We start from the raw sequence: 16,839 nt of genomic DNA, 5'->3' as shown, positions 1-16,839 counted from the left end.
TATTACCCAAATCTCAATGGGGATTCATTTCTGCGGTTGTCTATGAAGCTGGTTTCACCTTTGATTGCGGCCAGTCCTTCAGTAGACTGATAACACCATTGTTGGAGATAGGACAACTTGAACTAAGTCTGCCTGGTAAGATAATTACTCATACACCACGATGAATGCCCATACAGTGAATATTCTTTCAAACATTCATTGAAAATATGTTATTTTTAAATAATTTCAATCACACTAAAATTCAAAATTTTGATGGTCTGTTATTAACAAATGTAGAATTGTTTCTTAATTGGTCTAGAAGTGGCCATGTTATCGTACACCTCTCCAAGGTCCATACATCAATCTATTAGAATCAGATACACAAAGGAGATGGCAGAATATTAATGAGAACATCAATTGTCAGAAGCCATGTAGTAATTTGTAGTGTAAATCCCTCAACATCATAGTTTATCAGTTAAGTATCACCGATCAACATCTCCCCACAAGAGAAAGATGAAAAATTAATTCAAATGTCCATTGTAGATGTTGTGGCATGAATGTTTTAACACCAAATATCGCTTTTCTATCGAACACAAGTGGAAGCAATCAGAACAAGCATGGTTGATGGCCTGGATGTATGCTGTTTTAATCTTCTCACCGAGAGCTCACACACACATATCTGGCCTATCAGTTTAAGCTATAGTAAATAATAAATCACTCTAATCCGACTCCTCTGATAGATTCAATCAAAGAAATCTCAACATAACAACAAATCTCCAAAACACATGTTTATATTATTTATTAAAGGCCATTAAAACCAGCTTTCAATTTCCTGAAACCATTTATTAAAAGCTATTAAAACAAGCTTTCAATTTCTTCAAAACATTTATGCCAGTCAGGTAACAATCACAAAAACTTTGTAATTTAGAAGTACTAAACTGACCTGGTTTTGAATTTAAAATTATCATTCATTTCCAAAAGTAACTGAAAAACTTCAAAATGACATTTTCCTATCAAACATTTATCATTTCACAAAACGCTGTGTATGCCCTTTCACAAAACCACCATATCCCCTTTCACAAAAACCCTATATCCCATTTCACAAAACCTCTATGTACCCTTTGACAGAACTCCCATATCCCCTTTCACAAAAACACCATATCCCCTTTCACAGAACTCCCATATCCCCTTTCACAAAAGGCCCAATAATCCCTTTCACAAAACCTTTGTGTACCCTTTCACAGAAATCCCATATCCCCTTTCATAAAAACCCCATATACCCTTTCACATAAAACCCATATCACCTTTCTCAAAACTCCCATATACCCTTTCATAAAACCTGCATGTCCCTTTTACTAATGTAGAGAGCACTAGTTGACAAACTGCAGGTACATTTACACCCTCTCAGTAAAGTTCTTGTGAGATTCAACATTCCCCAGTCCTCATCTAATCTGTGAAAAAAACAGTGAAATATGAAGAACCCCCAATACGCCTAATTAGTACACAACCCTGTGGGTAATTGAGAAAGCCAAGACCAGTTGCCGTGAACATCTATGTTTACTAAAAGATTTCTGTTCCAATGTAAGTATCCAGCTGGCAGCTTGCTTTACTTTCCATCATTAAACAAGCTACACTTATTTAACTCCCATCTGTGAAAACGAGAGAATCGATACCACATTCACAACCTGACATTTTTTTATACCAGATTCCAAATGAACTGTAAAACGGCAGTTCATTACAAGTTATTTGGATTCGCTTTGATCAGATGTCAAACTTAGATTACCCCTTCTTGTCAAACATACATCTAATGCGGATCTTCTCTGCCATAAGTTCTGTACTTTTATTTTCAAGCATGTAACCAATCATGACCAATCTAACTGCGGTAGGTATTTTCATAAGTACACTTCATTTAAAGATATCAATGAATTTTGTAGTTAAGAAGGGCAATTAATCAGAATTAAAACTTATTGATGGTTAATTTAAATGTGGTCATGAAATTGATTTTTTTTAAAAGATTTATTTTGCAAAGAAACAGTTATGGATTCCTTGAGGTATCTGGGCCTCTTGGTTATTGAAAAGAAGTTGTTCAAAGATTTCAGCTTATTTGACCCATGTGACCTTGAATGTAGGTGAAGGTCATTATATTGAACAAACTTGGTAGCCCTTCACCCCAGCATGTTACAGACCTAATATCATTTCCCAGGGAGTCTTGATTTTGAGAAGAATTTTAAAGGAAAAAGTTGACGCCAGACGGATGGAATAAGCTCACTTGCCCTTAATTAAGGCAGGTGAGCTGATAAATATTTTCAAAATTTCAATATCAGGTAATTTTATAAATGTACACAACATAAATAGTTTGATATTCGAACCTATTTAGGGAATTCCTAAAATGTTTTTTAAAAGCATTTTATTCTATTTAAGCTCAAAGAAGAACCAGTTCCGACACACAGTGCAAGCTATAAGTATTGGGAAAGTAATTAAACACAACTAAAAAATGATCTCTCCTGGGAAATTATATTGTTTATAAATGTAATCATGTAGAGAGGGCCTGAAGCTGTTAAAGTGTTAGAACCTTCTTGTCGTAGCCTTCAACAGATTGATATTGATAGAGACATGCTTACATAAACCTAAGTTTAACAGAAACAAAAACCGTAGATCATCTTACTGTGATGTATTGATATGGAGACACCATAGGCCTCCAACCTCCTTTACTTGTTAAGTTTATTTCCCCCTAAGGCATAAAGCTTAGACTTATTATATACAATATATTTTTTCTTAGCTATTAAAGCAGCAATTGCCTTAGATTTCGTAATTTTTACTTCTATACTCAATATCTATCAATATATATATACATTCCTTTAAAATATTGAGAAATACATGTCTCTGTCCACTGTAGTAGCAATGATTGATGTATTGTTTAACTCTGACACACAGATGTGACGTTTCTATGTTGACATTTCACGCCTACATTAAATACCCTACAGAAATCGGGTTTAAAACCATCACAGATCCGATACAAATCAACTGAACCGCTATTTTCATTTTGAATTGAATTTTTTTCATGACAATTAAAACATTTCATTCTGACAATGTTTAGCAGTGAATGGTAAGATTCATTTGAATTTCTATAATTGACTTGTGTTTTCATTTCCAATAAAAACAAATAACCATTTGAAAAGCTAACAGGACTGAAGCGTTGGCTAGACATATGAACACTAACGGTGTAAAGTGACTTCAATGACAATCGCAACATTTTACCATTTAAAAGCTAATGGAATCCTGACAACAATTTGACACAGTATATTACATACAGTTATTTTATTTTAATTCATTTCTGTTTCAATTATGCATCGAGACATTGTCATTCCAATAATACCTGTCACGGGCACCATTAGACAGCGTCTCCCTCACAGGAGAAACAAAGTAATCCTGATTTACACAGAATTGATATGTCTATCATTGTGGTAAGTGTAGTACTTTTATTCTAAAAGCATTTAATACAGCGAATGAAGAAAAATCAACATTTATTTGACACAATGTGAAAGGGAATATTGAAGATGCTATATACAGTTTAATTGATCAGGAGGGCCTCAATAGCTCAGTCAGTTAGAGCGTCAGCCTATGTAACCTGTGGTGTGTGGTTCGACACTCCCTACCAGTACCAGTTTGTTTTTCTCAGGAAGCTGAAAAAGAGACCATGTCTGCTGTCCTGGTTGTGTCCTTGTGCAAGACACTTTAAGCTAATTGCTCTGGTTGACATGCGATTGGTCTCCCATATATTGTTCTGTGAGGTAGTCACCAGCTACAACCAGGGACCTCCCCCCCCCCCCCCCCCCCCCCCCATCTCAAAATGACCCTGGCTATTCAAGGGGTAATAAGTCCAACAAACAAACAATCAACAATACAGTCAGTGGCCATAAGTATTGTCGCACAATGGCGACAGTCATTGTGCAAAATAAATGAGGTATTTACGTTTTCGGTTGTAACTTCGTTCCAAGACCATGCTTTTGCATAAGATTAAGGCCGGAACAAATTATAATGTCATGTATTCAGGTAGTCACGTAACTAGAGTTATTCCCCTTCCACTGTGTTATTGTCGTCTGCTCTGTCAATGGCTATCAGAGGCGGCGAATTGTCAAGCGTACAAAAAGAAGATATCGTAAAATTATTCCAGAGTGGACTTTCCAGGAGAAAAGTTGCTGATTTGTTAAGTTTAAATCGGAGAACAGTTCAGCATTTTTTAAAGCGATTCCGTGAGAGGGGTGACATTGAAAATCGTCCTCGAAGTGGGAGGCCCCGGAAAACGTGTGGACGTTGTGAACGTCATCTAATCGTGTTGTTAAAGAGAACAGAAGAGGGACTTTAAATGATACTACAGCAATATATAACAATGGTGCAGTAGCAAATCTTTCTTCCAGAAGTGTTAGAAGAAGATTGTTTGACTCTGGATTTAAACGGAGATCTGTTTCTAAGAAAATTACCATAGGACCAGTGAATCGTGAGCGACGACTCCGGTTTTGTAGGACAAAACTTCAATGGACCGTGCCAAATCAATGGTCAACTGTGATATTCAGTGACGAGACCAAAATAGAAATAGGTGCAGATAGAAAAGTGTTTGTTTGGCGTCAAAACAACGAGCGGTTACACCCCGATTGTGTGGGAGTAGTTAAAAACCCAGCTAGAAATGTTCGGTTTTCTGTTATGTTTTGGGGCTGTATTACCTACTTTGGTGTTGGTACAATAATTCCCGTTGATGGAAACATAAATAGTCGGAAGTACATTTCTATTCTTGATGAAAATCTTTGGCCTGTGATTGTCCGACACTTTCCAAATACTCCTTGGATTTTACAAGAAGACAACGCCCCCTCTCATGTGTCACGGGAAACCACTGAGTGGAAGAATAACAATAACATCAGAACACTTCCTTGGCCATCTCAAAGTCCAGATTTAAATGTAATAGAAAATGTATGGAAAACTATTAAAACCCAGCTTTCAAGACGTTTAAATGAAATCCAAAACCGAGGGGACTTAATCCGCATCGTAAATGAGATTTGGGCCGGCTTGCCAGTTTACTATATTCAGACCCTTTACAACTCGTTACCACAGAGATTACGAAGTGTAATGAGAGTAAGAGGACAGATAACAAAATATTGAAAATTTCAGGTATGTACCTCTTTTAATTTTTGAGATATACAGATTTCTAAATGTTCATAATTCACAAAATGTCACAATGACGTCGCCATTATGCGACAATACTTATGGCCACTGACTGTACAATGCTGTAGAAAGCCACCAATCAACAATTATAATGTTGTAGTAATCCAACATTCAACAATTATAATGTTGTAGTAATCCACCAATCAACAATTATAATGCTGTAGAAAGCCACCAATCAACAATTATAATGTTGCAGTAATCCACCAATCAACAATTATAATGCTGTAGAAAGCCACCAATCAACAATTATAATGCTGTAGTAATCCACCAATCAACAATTATAATGTTGTAGCAATCCACCAATCAAAAAATTATAATGTTGTAGTAATCCACCAATCAACAATTATAATGTTGTAGTAATCCACCAATCAACAATTATAATGTTGTAGCAATCCACCAATCAACAATTATAATGTTGTAGCAATCCACCAATCAACAATTATAATGTTGTAGCAATCCACCAATCAACAATTAAAATGGTGTGTCAATCTAAATCTGAATTTCCGTTATGGACAGATACTGTGGTTATACGGGTAAGTACAGAAGGACAGATGAAGTTAACTTCCCAGTGTTTACAGTAGCTTGATGTCTAGCTGATTAGACTACATCAAGACTTTATATGTTAAGGATTTTGGACTTACCTTTGTGTTTAAATCAGCCCAAATATCTATAGTAATGCCATCAACCCTGAAAAACAAAGAGAAACATGTTTAATTACATGTACACAGCAACAAACCAATCAAAAGCAACAAGAATGTATGCAACCAATCAGAAAACAAATTTAAATGGATACATAGAAATTTTCAGTAACATTATTAAGATGTTGTTGGTGAGATTTTCCTTCAAAGAAAATCTCAACGACCAAAGAAACAACCAATAATTATATCACAAATCAATACAGAGAGATCTTCTGTGTATCACACCTACCCCCGCCCCAAAACCTTAAACACCACCCTCATACCCACCGGGCACCCCAACCTCCTAACCATGGCCATCACCCTCATCTATAACCCAATCCTCAAACTAATATCACAAGCATTTTTCTCCATGAAAAACAATTAAATTTGCTTAAGGATTTAGCTAGCTCTTAGCTACTTTAAGTTTTAAGATTACTACATGTGTTGTCAAAAATTAAATCGAAAGTAAACTTCTGAGTCATAGTAAACCTTAAAAATTCACTTCTACCAATTACTGATAATGTCTCCTGCAGGGCATTCAAAAGCTGCTCTAATTCGTGGACATTTTTAAAGATATCTTAAGAAATATTGCTTGCCTGCACAGGAAGAAACAGAAAGTAGAAGCCTTAGGCCACTTCCTCAACGGAAGCAAATCTCCATACTGCCTTTAAGAAAATAACCATTTTTATTTTCTAAAACATTACATTGAACACTCGGTCTGCGAAGCATCCGTCTAGTAACCATTCTATATATGGTACAAGTTCCGTTTCATTTCAGGGAGAATTTTCAAACATGCTATTTGGAATCTGGTCTGACTAGACGGGGGGTGCTTTTAAGCAATATATTTATTAGGAAATGCTGTCATGTACGACTAGAGTGAGAGCCGTCACCTAGACAGGCGGGAAATCAATGTCAGCTGAGGAAGCAAAGGAGTTAGTAAACATTGCATGGACTTCCTCATACATCAGAATTACGCTGCGATGGGCGAGAAGCATTTCTTAGAATTCCTCCCGTTGGCTCACTGGTCCCATATTATACAGACAAGTTGACAATTACAAGCTAGGAAATAAGCTCCTTACAACATTGAAAATAACAAGCCTCTTATAATGAAAAAAGGGAGAATCCAAAGTATAAATGCTGTGGACTATTTATGTGCTTGTGGCCATCATAATGAGAAAACTCTCTTAATTAGTTACTATACTGGAAGTGTGGCCTGGCCTAATGGAGCTAACAGGCCTTCTGGCCAAATGTAATGTGGTACTCGATATCCTTGTCCATAATTACCATCTTATCAAAGAATGATGACCTTTTTTCGGTTTCATTATCAAATTTCCTTAAAGAATGTTAGCTTTGCTAAGTATTTTATCCTTATAGTCTATACGGAGACTGTTATTGACAATCCTTTATAGTCTATACGAAGACTGTTATTGACAAAGAGATGTCTGCTGATGATTTCAGCCATAATGAATCAGTTTCATTTTTATAAAATTATCATTCTACAAAATCCACAGATACATGACACTACAAATGTATTTCACAGAAAGAAAATAAAAAAATTGTTTGGATAGCACTGCAGGTATAATGTAACGTGTTGGAAAGTGTGTGGGAGCTTGAATTTACACGTAACGCTATCACCAGAGCTGTTGGAACAGCAATGATCCACAGCCTTCAGTCTGTGTAGTACACGACCAACATGGTGTGATATCACAAAATCGTCCATCTCCATTTCACACTGATTGGAGTGTTCTCTAACAAATGGAGAGCTGCCATGCACATTATGCGGTAGTTTGCTGAAGATGTATCACCCCAAGATTTTGTCATAAATCCTATTGACAGATTTAACTATGCAGACTTTTCTTGCCAATCTATTCAAGATTTCGCTGGGATTCTTTTCTATTTTGTCTGTAATTCAAATGTCATCTGACCACAATTTACAGATCTGTTTATATGTAGGGGATCTGTTGACAGGGTAATCCCTTCAGTTTCTGTAACTATTCCCTGGATATAACACATACTGGTGCAAAATAACACACAAAATAACATCTACTGGTGCAAAATAACATCAGTAGTTTCTATGACAATGTTTTGTGTAAAATGACATCACCAGTTGCTGTTACAAATCTTGCTGTAAAATGAAACCCTTGTCGGTACAACAACCCCTGATGCTGTGACAACTCTAGTTGTTATAACAATAACCCCTGATGCTGTGACAACTCTAGTTGTTATAACAATAACCCCTGATGCTGTGACAACCTCTAGTTGCCTATAACAAACCCCCCCTGATGGTTGACAAATCTATTTGCTATAACAACCCCTGATGCTGGTGCCAACTCTAGTTGCTATAACAACCCCTGATCTGTGGACAAACTCTAAGTGCTATAACAACCCCCTGATGCTGTGACAACTCTAGTTGCTATAACCCCCTGATGCTGTGATAACTCAGTTGCTATAACAAACCCCTGATGCTGTGGATAACTCTAGTTGCCTATAACAACCCCTATGCTGTGATAACTCTAGTTGCTTATAACAACCCCTGATGCGTGATAACTCCTATTTTCTATAAACAACCCCCTGATGCTGTGATTAAACTCTAGTTGCTATAACAATAAAATAACCCTGATGCTTGACAACCTAGTTGCTATAACAACCCTGATGCGTGACAACTCAGTTGCTATAACATACCCTGATGCTGTATAACTCTAGTTGCTATAGACAACCCTGATGCTGTGAGAACTCTAGTTGCCTATAACACCCCTGATGGTATGACAACTCTCTAGTTGCTATAAACAACCCCTGATGGTTATGGACAACTCTAGTTTGCTATAACCCCCCTATCTGTGACAACTCTAAGTTGCTATAAGAACACCTGATGCCTGTGACAACTCTAGTTGCTATAACAACCCCTGATGCTGTGACAACTCTAGTTGCTATAACAACCCCTGATGCTGTGACAACTCTAGTTGCTATAACAACCCCTGATGCTGTGACAACTCTAGTTGCTATAACAACCCCTGATGCTGTGACAACTCTAGTTGCTATAACAACCCCTGATGCTGTGACAACTCTAGTTGCTATAACAACCCCTGATGCTGTGACAACTCTAGTTGCTATAACAACCCCTGATGCTGTGATAACTCTAGTTGCTATAACAACCCCTGATGCTGTGATAACTCTAGTTGCTATAACAACCCCTGATGCTGTGACAACTCTAGTTGCTATAACAACCCCTGATGCTGTGACAACTCTAGTTGCTATAACAACCCCTGATGCTGTGACAACTCTAGTTGCTATAACAACCCCTGATGGTATGACAACTCTAGTTGCTATAACAACCCCTGATGCTGTGACAACTCTAGCTGTTATAACTTTATCTCAGTATAAACAACTAATGTATCATATAATTTCACTTCTTTCACACTTGTGGTGTGGAATTTTATGAGTATACAAAAACTCATAAAATATGAAAATTCTGTTCAGAACACAAGTCTTGGGTAAACACCTAGGTATGTATAAGAGATTACCTGCTATTTTATAGGATGTTAAGTATTTTATAAAATTCCGACGATATCTTAGTTGCTGTCTCTGTACACCTCGATTTGTACAGAAGTACTTGGGGAACTGCACTCAAAATAACAAATATGTTCTTCATACTTGCAAGACAGCCAAGATATTTAATATCCTATGATGCCTCCAGCTCTCAGGTATTTAGGTTAAAGACATTGGATTGGTTTCTGACTTGCTATTTTGCAAAAATCAAAAACACATACAAATTTGACCTAAATTATTTATAGAAACTCTTTTGAGAATTTATTTTGTTTCTATTTAAGAAATTCTTTGATAAATAAAATTTAATCCTGAATTTCCACCTGACATCTTTCTAAATACCTGTTGATAGTTTCCTGTCATTTTCACAGATAAAGAAATAACATCAGATATTTGCAACAGTTTTACATCATCTCCATATCTTTCATTTCAACACGACCTTGGCGCATTTCAAAGTATTCCCATATAACAAACAATCTTCTGACTGAACATGAAGTCAGTTAATATCTTTCAACAGATGAAGCTTTTCAAACGTTAAGTGTTGTGTTCCTATCAATGAATTTCATCATGATATTTTTATAATCCCACCTAGACTTAACCCTTGTGTATAGTGAAGGGTGTACACATCAAACATCAGTGTATCTAAAGCAATAAACTGGAGTCCTTTACAAGAGTTTTAATGTTATTTAATCCCTAGTGAACCCTTAGTACACAAATCAATCTTTATTGAAAATATAAAGCCTGGAGTCTATCTTTGAGAAAGAAACCATGTAAGTAGAGAGGGTAGACCACCATACCAATGCAATGTCATGTGAAGATCCAAGGTGTCTGGTTCAATTCCTACTTGACTCATATTTAAATTTTGGATAAAAAAGCTGGGATCAGGGGCAATCTATGGTGTTAGTTGCATCCATGAGCAACACACTTTACTCCAATTGTCATAGATAGCACATGAATGGCCTCTCATGTAATGTTCAGTGTTGGTAGCCACCAGCTACTACAAGGAAAGCCCTGCCTCTAAATGCCCATGGCTGTTCACAGAGGGTAATATGTTATTTTCTTTTTATACAACAGTTGCAAAACAATGTGTAAAAACAGTTAGTCTTTGAACATACAAATAATTTATTTTGATTAATAAACCTTTCATACTAACTCACTTCAATCAGCGATTGTGCTGAAAATTTTCAAAGAATAATTAACAAAATACTTTTTTGTACATTCTGAACTGTAAGTAACATTAGAGGGTTTTTATAACATAAATCCAGTCTTTTCAAGGATAGATACAGATATTATAAATAATTATGAATACTGTATCTGACCTTTCCTAGATTGGATATATTGGACTCCTCCTCTGGATAATCCAGATCAATATATTTCAGACACAGGATGGTATGAAAACTGCACATTAAAAGAATTTAAATGTCTTGCCATTTACAATATAAGTTCAGTGTTCATCATTTAAAAGAGAATCCCCAATTGCTATCTTCAATTTTATCACTTTTTTCAAGAGGTTATAGAATCTTCAACTTGATTTGAGTATTAAGCATCCTATCATTGTAAATTGAAATATTTGAGAGGTGTTTAAAAGATAATTTTGCGATTAGACTTGATGGGAGGGCTGTTGGTTACATCGTTGCTATCAGTAAGGGGCTGACTGTGCATGTTTTCTGCCTAACTCACAACAGGAAGGTGCATTTTACAGCGGTTATCTTCCAACAAATGGTCCTGATATGCTTTTTATATCTTTGGTAATACTACTGTACAAGAATCTTTCTCTTGGGACTATTGCAAAGTGCATGAAAGTAGAACTTACAGATATTGCTTACACAATAAAGACATCCCTAGTGGTATATAGATCAAAGCTACTTCTCTAAAAACTAACAAACTGTTACATTTTATGATAATACAATTATATATCACTTGCAGCCATGTGGGAAGATTTCTTAAAATCACAAGCTTAAACAATATGATTTGTCATAGTTTCTATAACTGTACACAAGGAACAAGTGTGGTTTTTTTTTTCAAAGTAATCAAGTATTTTTTCACAACAAATAAATGTTATCCAAAGGATTTTTTAAAAGGTTTCTTCAAATTGGCAGCCTTAATAACCTATCTTTCCTTTTGACATTCAAAGCCAATATGAACACCAATTGAAGGACAAAGATAAATTCTAGATGGAAAACTAAAGTGTTTCTGTACCTGCTAGTTTCTCAGCTAGCTGGTATTCACATTTCACAATTTTCAAATGATTTATGCAAAGTTAAAGCAAGCCACCAACATATAACCAGCTAGATTTTCCAGTCAATAATTACTACAGAGCTTGTTCTTTTTAAAACTTCGTATATAATTGTTGGGTTACATGTTTTTACATTTCCAATCAAGCACCTGCTTAATGTAAACTTAAAGAGTTTATTAATTAAACACCAAACTTCTACATTATCATTAAACCAAAGCTCATTAGCCATTAGTAACAGTTAAAAACAAAAAATCCAAATACACGTTCTTCTAGATTGATGTCAAAATTGTTTAAATGTCCATGAAAAAAAAATCAAGTTTTATATGGAGTTTACTCCATCAAGTTAATTTGAGTTTGTTAATCAAAATTAACCTGATTTTTGCCAGGTTGAACTTTCATTTCTAAATCAATTAGATGTAAGTAAATTTGAATCCATTATTTTTTTAGTAAATAATGGAAATTATCAGAAAAAGATTGGCAAACTTTTATTACATTTACCAAGAATTTTAGAAAAAGAACATTAAGGTTAGAAACATTTTTTTGACAGTCAACTTTATTTGCCAAGCAAACGTAGAAGGATATAACGGTCAAGGAACTATTTGATATGTATCAACATTGTAACCTATCCCCTGGATTAGTAGGATAAAATCTGCCAATATTGCTGTATACATGCCTGAAGTTAGTGAAGAATGGAGTATAATGTATCCTTTTATATTTATTGTATATATCTTGCTGTCAAAGCATGTAAAAAATCAAAGTAAACAATTATTGTCATGGGTGCACCTGATCTGGACTTGCAGTGTAAAATGTATAACAAGGCTGCACAAATGACAATCATTGCCATATCTATCTGGTAATAAACCTATGCCTGGTGATAAGTTTGTGTTTGGTAATAAGCATCATGTCTGGTAATAAGCCTAATGTCTGGAATTAAGCCCATGGATGGTAATAAGCCAATGACTTATAATAAACCCTTGTCTGATAATAAATCTATGTACAGTAATAAGCCCATGTCTGGTAATAAGTCTGTGTCGGGTAATAGTACATCCATGTCTGGTAATAAGTCCATGTCTGATGATAAGTAGCATATCTGGTAATAAGTCCATGTCTCGTAATAAGCCTAGTGTCTGGTGATAAGCCTATGCCAAGAAATACACCCATGTCTGGTAATAAGCTACACCAATGTCTGGTAATAAGCTACACCCATGTCTGGTAATAAGCTACACCAATGTCTAGTAATAAGCTATACCAATGTCTGGTAATAAGCTACACCAATGTCTGGTAATAAGATACACCAATGTCTAGTAATAAGCTACACCAACATCTAGTAATAAGCTACACTCATGTCTGGTAATGAGCTACACCCATATCTGGTAATAAGCTACAATAATGTCTGGTAATAAGCTACACCTATGTCTGTTAATAAGTTACAATAATGTCTAGTAATAAGCTACACCAACATCTAGTATTAAGCTACACTCATGTCTGGTAATGAGCTACACCCATATATGGTAATAAGCTACAATAATGTCTAGTAATAAGCTACACCAACGTCTAGTAATAAGATACACCAATGTCTGGTAATAAGCTACACCCATGTCTATTAATGAGCTACACCCATATATGGTAATAAGCTACAATAATGTCTAGTAATAAGCTACACCCATGTCTGGTAATAAGCTACACCCATGTCTGGTAATAAGCTTCACCAATGTCTGGTAATAAGCTACACCCATGTCTGGTAATAAGCTTCACCAATGTCTGGTAATAAGCTACACACATGTCTAGTAATAAGATACACCAATGTCTAGTAATAAGCTATACCCATGTCTAGTAATAAGCTACACCCATGTCTGGTAATAAGCTTCACCAATGTCTGTTAATAAGCTACACCAACATCTAGTAATAAGCTACACCCATGTCTGGTAATAAGCTTCACCAATGTCTGTTAATAAGCTACACCAACATCTAGTAATAAGCTACACCCATGTCTGGTAATAAGCTTCACCAATGTCTGTTAATAAGCTACACCAACATCTAGTAATAAGCTACACCCATGTCTAGTAATAAGCTACACCCATGTCTGTTAATAAGCTACACCCATGTCTAGTAATAAGCCCATGACTCATGATAAACCTTTGTCTGATTTTAAGTTGTGTCTGGTAATAAGCTTGTGTCTGACATTAGGCTGATAAGCTTATGTCAGTGAAATAATTATTAATCCCTTGGTTGAATAAATGCTTATACATTGACAGCCCGTGACGCCACCCCACCCAACCCCACCCCTTCCCATGGACTTATTACAGGATAGTTAGGACATTTCAACAACCCAAAAACACTTTGTAGTTGGTGGCTGTTTTTGTTTCCACTGACTATAAAACTACATCACTTTTTAGAATCCTTTTCTTGTTTTTTATACAGAACTCTGTAAGGACATCTGTTAGAACATAAAACATCTTACAACAATATCATGTCAGTACACAATCTGTCTTCCTTACAAAAATCAGTGTTTTGTTCCCGAAATTCCCCACTCATCAGATTGTGGTATTGTACTGGAGCAACAGAAGATTCTAACAGATCTCTCGAGTTTTATCTACTTAAGTCTTCATGGGGCTTCCTGCATCGAAAATACCTCCTACATACAACGTCTTTAAAACCGATTTACTATCAACCTTTTTGTCAGCAAAGTGTAGCAAATTATAAAGATAAAACTATAAAACTCATTTTGTAGAAGAATTTCAAGATTAAAATTGCATTTAGCGAAATCAATAAATTGATCAATAAAATGGAGCTCTGCTGTTTTCGAAGATTAGGAGAGTTGGTGTACTTCCCTGGGGTAATATCTGGGCTGAGGAGAGCTGTTGGAAGAAGCCCATCTGTTGAGCGTGAGCCACCAATATCTATGTTTATGTATGATTAATGATATAAAGTACAAGGCACAGAACAGATTGTGGAGAGGAGTTAACACAAAATTGCATAGAAATATCTACTTCGCTGAGGGTAAAATAACTTTTGCTAATGCCAGAATAATTTGCTATGATTCATTCAAAGCAAAATATGTCACAAGAAGATTGAGATTTTATAGTCACTTATGTTACAAAATTATTTACCCCACCTTATATAATAAATATTTAATGATTATATATTTATATATATATATATATATAATAAAACTGCTAAGTATGATTCCTACACAAGAAGTAATACATAAAGAAAAAGATAAACTTGACAACACGTCTTAAGGACTTTCATCGCATGTTGGCGATTTTTCAGACTATAAATGATTACATATTAAGTAAAAAATAACTTGAAAACAAATATTGCATAGAAATATTATATATAGACTCTTAATATCTATATAGGCATTCATTCACATCATCTCTTTATGATGTCACAACTGGTCCCGACCAAAACCATTTAAGACATACACACACAGATTCCACTAACATTATTGGACTCTATATCAGAACGTAGAAAATTGAATGTGAAGACGCTGAAGTAGATCTCATCCTCCAACTGATAAGACTTTATGGAATTGTAATGAGAAAATTGTAAACCTCCTTTCAAACTAGGACTGTGTACACTTACGACATTATATACAGAGTCTGTGTAACGGACCGAGGCACCGTAATGCTGAATTATGGGTCGGCCTGAAACTCAATAAGAACTGGTATACATAAATTGGGAACGGAGAAAACAACACTGGCGACTGATGAAGACATATTTACTTCTTTTACATTAAATAAGCGTGTTTTCACCACGTTACTGTCCCGGAACGGACGACTATTTATATTGCCCGTGACCTCGATGACAGGCACTGCGAAGCTCCCGTTCAAGTCAGCAGGGCTTAATTCCTCGATAATTCCAGGGTGTATTGTCAGAGTAAGGAGATTAGCGGCTCTGTATCATTGATTTTTTATGTCGTCTCGTGCACGAAATTTCATTAAGATGACCACATGCGATCAAATAACGGCTGAGGCGCTGCTGTCAATAAGGCTGGCTGTCGTTGTGAGATGTATATATACCATTCCACACTCCGTTCTCCCGATGAAATAGATTTGTGTGTTTGATGTGGGTACCCACCAACATCCACCTTGGGAGATTATCGTTTTTTTTCCCCTTCAGAAGACATAATCGGCAATGGTGTTTATGTTGTATATACATATTATTTATGTTTGAACCGTACTATTGAATAAGTTGTTCTAAAAAATCTTACACAAGGATGTTTCATTTAGACATTGTTTTTTTGAGAAATTGTGAGAAATGTAGATTTATATATTTGTCCATTCATATTTTATCTTAGAGTATCCCAGCAAATAAATCTATAGTGAACAATGCTAAGAAATCCAGATTCATATAGAATATACCATATTTAGCAACATATATTTTTAGCCCCCTAAACTTCATATTTGCAAAAGCATCAATTTTAGAATGGTAAGGTTAAAATGGTTCACAAGTATTCCCTCTAAAAACTTTAATATTCGACTTTTACACTAGGGGAGGTGGCTTGTTTTAGGATGAATACTGTAGGACTGTATTTACAACATCACAATAATGTATTCTTATAAAATTTGTCTATTAGCAAAAACCATTTCCAGTAAAACACTGGTAAAACTGAGAGATGTGATGTTTACCGTCATAAATCAGTGGAGTTTGGGAATGTATGGAGATTATCCTGGCACTAGACTACCTTACACATCCATTCCATCAAACACTTAAAGTCGTAAATGGCTGCAACAGTCGATTACCTCGAAAACCTGCTAGAGACATATATTTGCATGTTGCATCAAGCCACCTTATCATACTATTTCCATATCAATTGCGTATAGGAGGACCGCACTACATGTCTGGAAATTTAAATATCTTTTTTTTAAATTTCATATTTCGACAGTGATTTACATGCCCAATAGCCTTTTGTCTGGTCTGGGCTTTTGATTGAAGGGGCTTCTCGATTGATGTACACGGACAATCCACTGGTCACTTACAGTACAAAGCTCGGTTAGTACTAGCTGACCAATATTTCATTTGGTTTAGTGATACAGTACTGCTATCTTTCTTCTTATCGAATCAATTTTTATTAATCTATTTCAATTGAAGACCAATAAATTTGATTTTCAAATTGATATAAAAGTAAAACTGACTTTACCCTTCACTTTAAATTTCACATTTGTTTAATTTCAACGTGGA

At 35.5% G+C, this 16,839-nt stretch overlaps 1 protein-coding gene across 3 annotated transcripts in view; it reads right to left on the bottom strand.

Moving 5' to 3' along the window:
• Positions 1-16,839, bottom strand: part of LOC117321771 (poly(rC)-binding protein 3-like) — a 228,122-nt gene that overhangs the window by 168,092 nt on the left and 43,191 nt on the right. For all 3 annotated transcript variants that reach the window (XM_033876310.1, XM_033876298.1, XM_033876319.1), the window contains exon 2: positions 5,838-5,883. The gene's annotated coding sequence lies outside the window, so the exon portion shown is untranslated. The remainder of the gene's footprint in view (positions 1-5,837; positions 5,884-16,839) is intronic.

Source organism: Pecten maximus, chromosome 2 (genome assembly GCF_902652985.1).
Source record: "Pecten maximus chromosome 2, xPecMax1.1, whole genome shotgun sequence".
Taxonomy (NCBI): domain Eukaryota; kingdom Metazoa; phylum Mollusca; class Bivalvia; order Pectinida; family Pectinidae; genus Pecten; species Pecten maximus.
The sequence above is the reverse complement of the archived record's forward strand: the minus strand, read 5'-3'. Positions and strand labels throughout refer to the sequence as shown.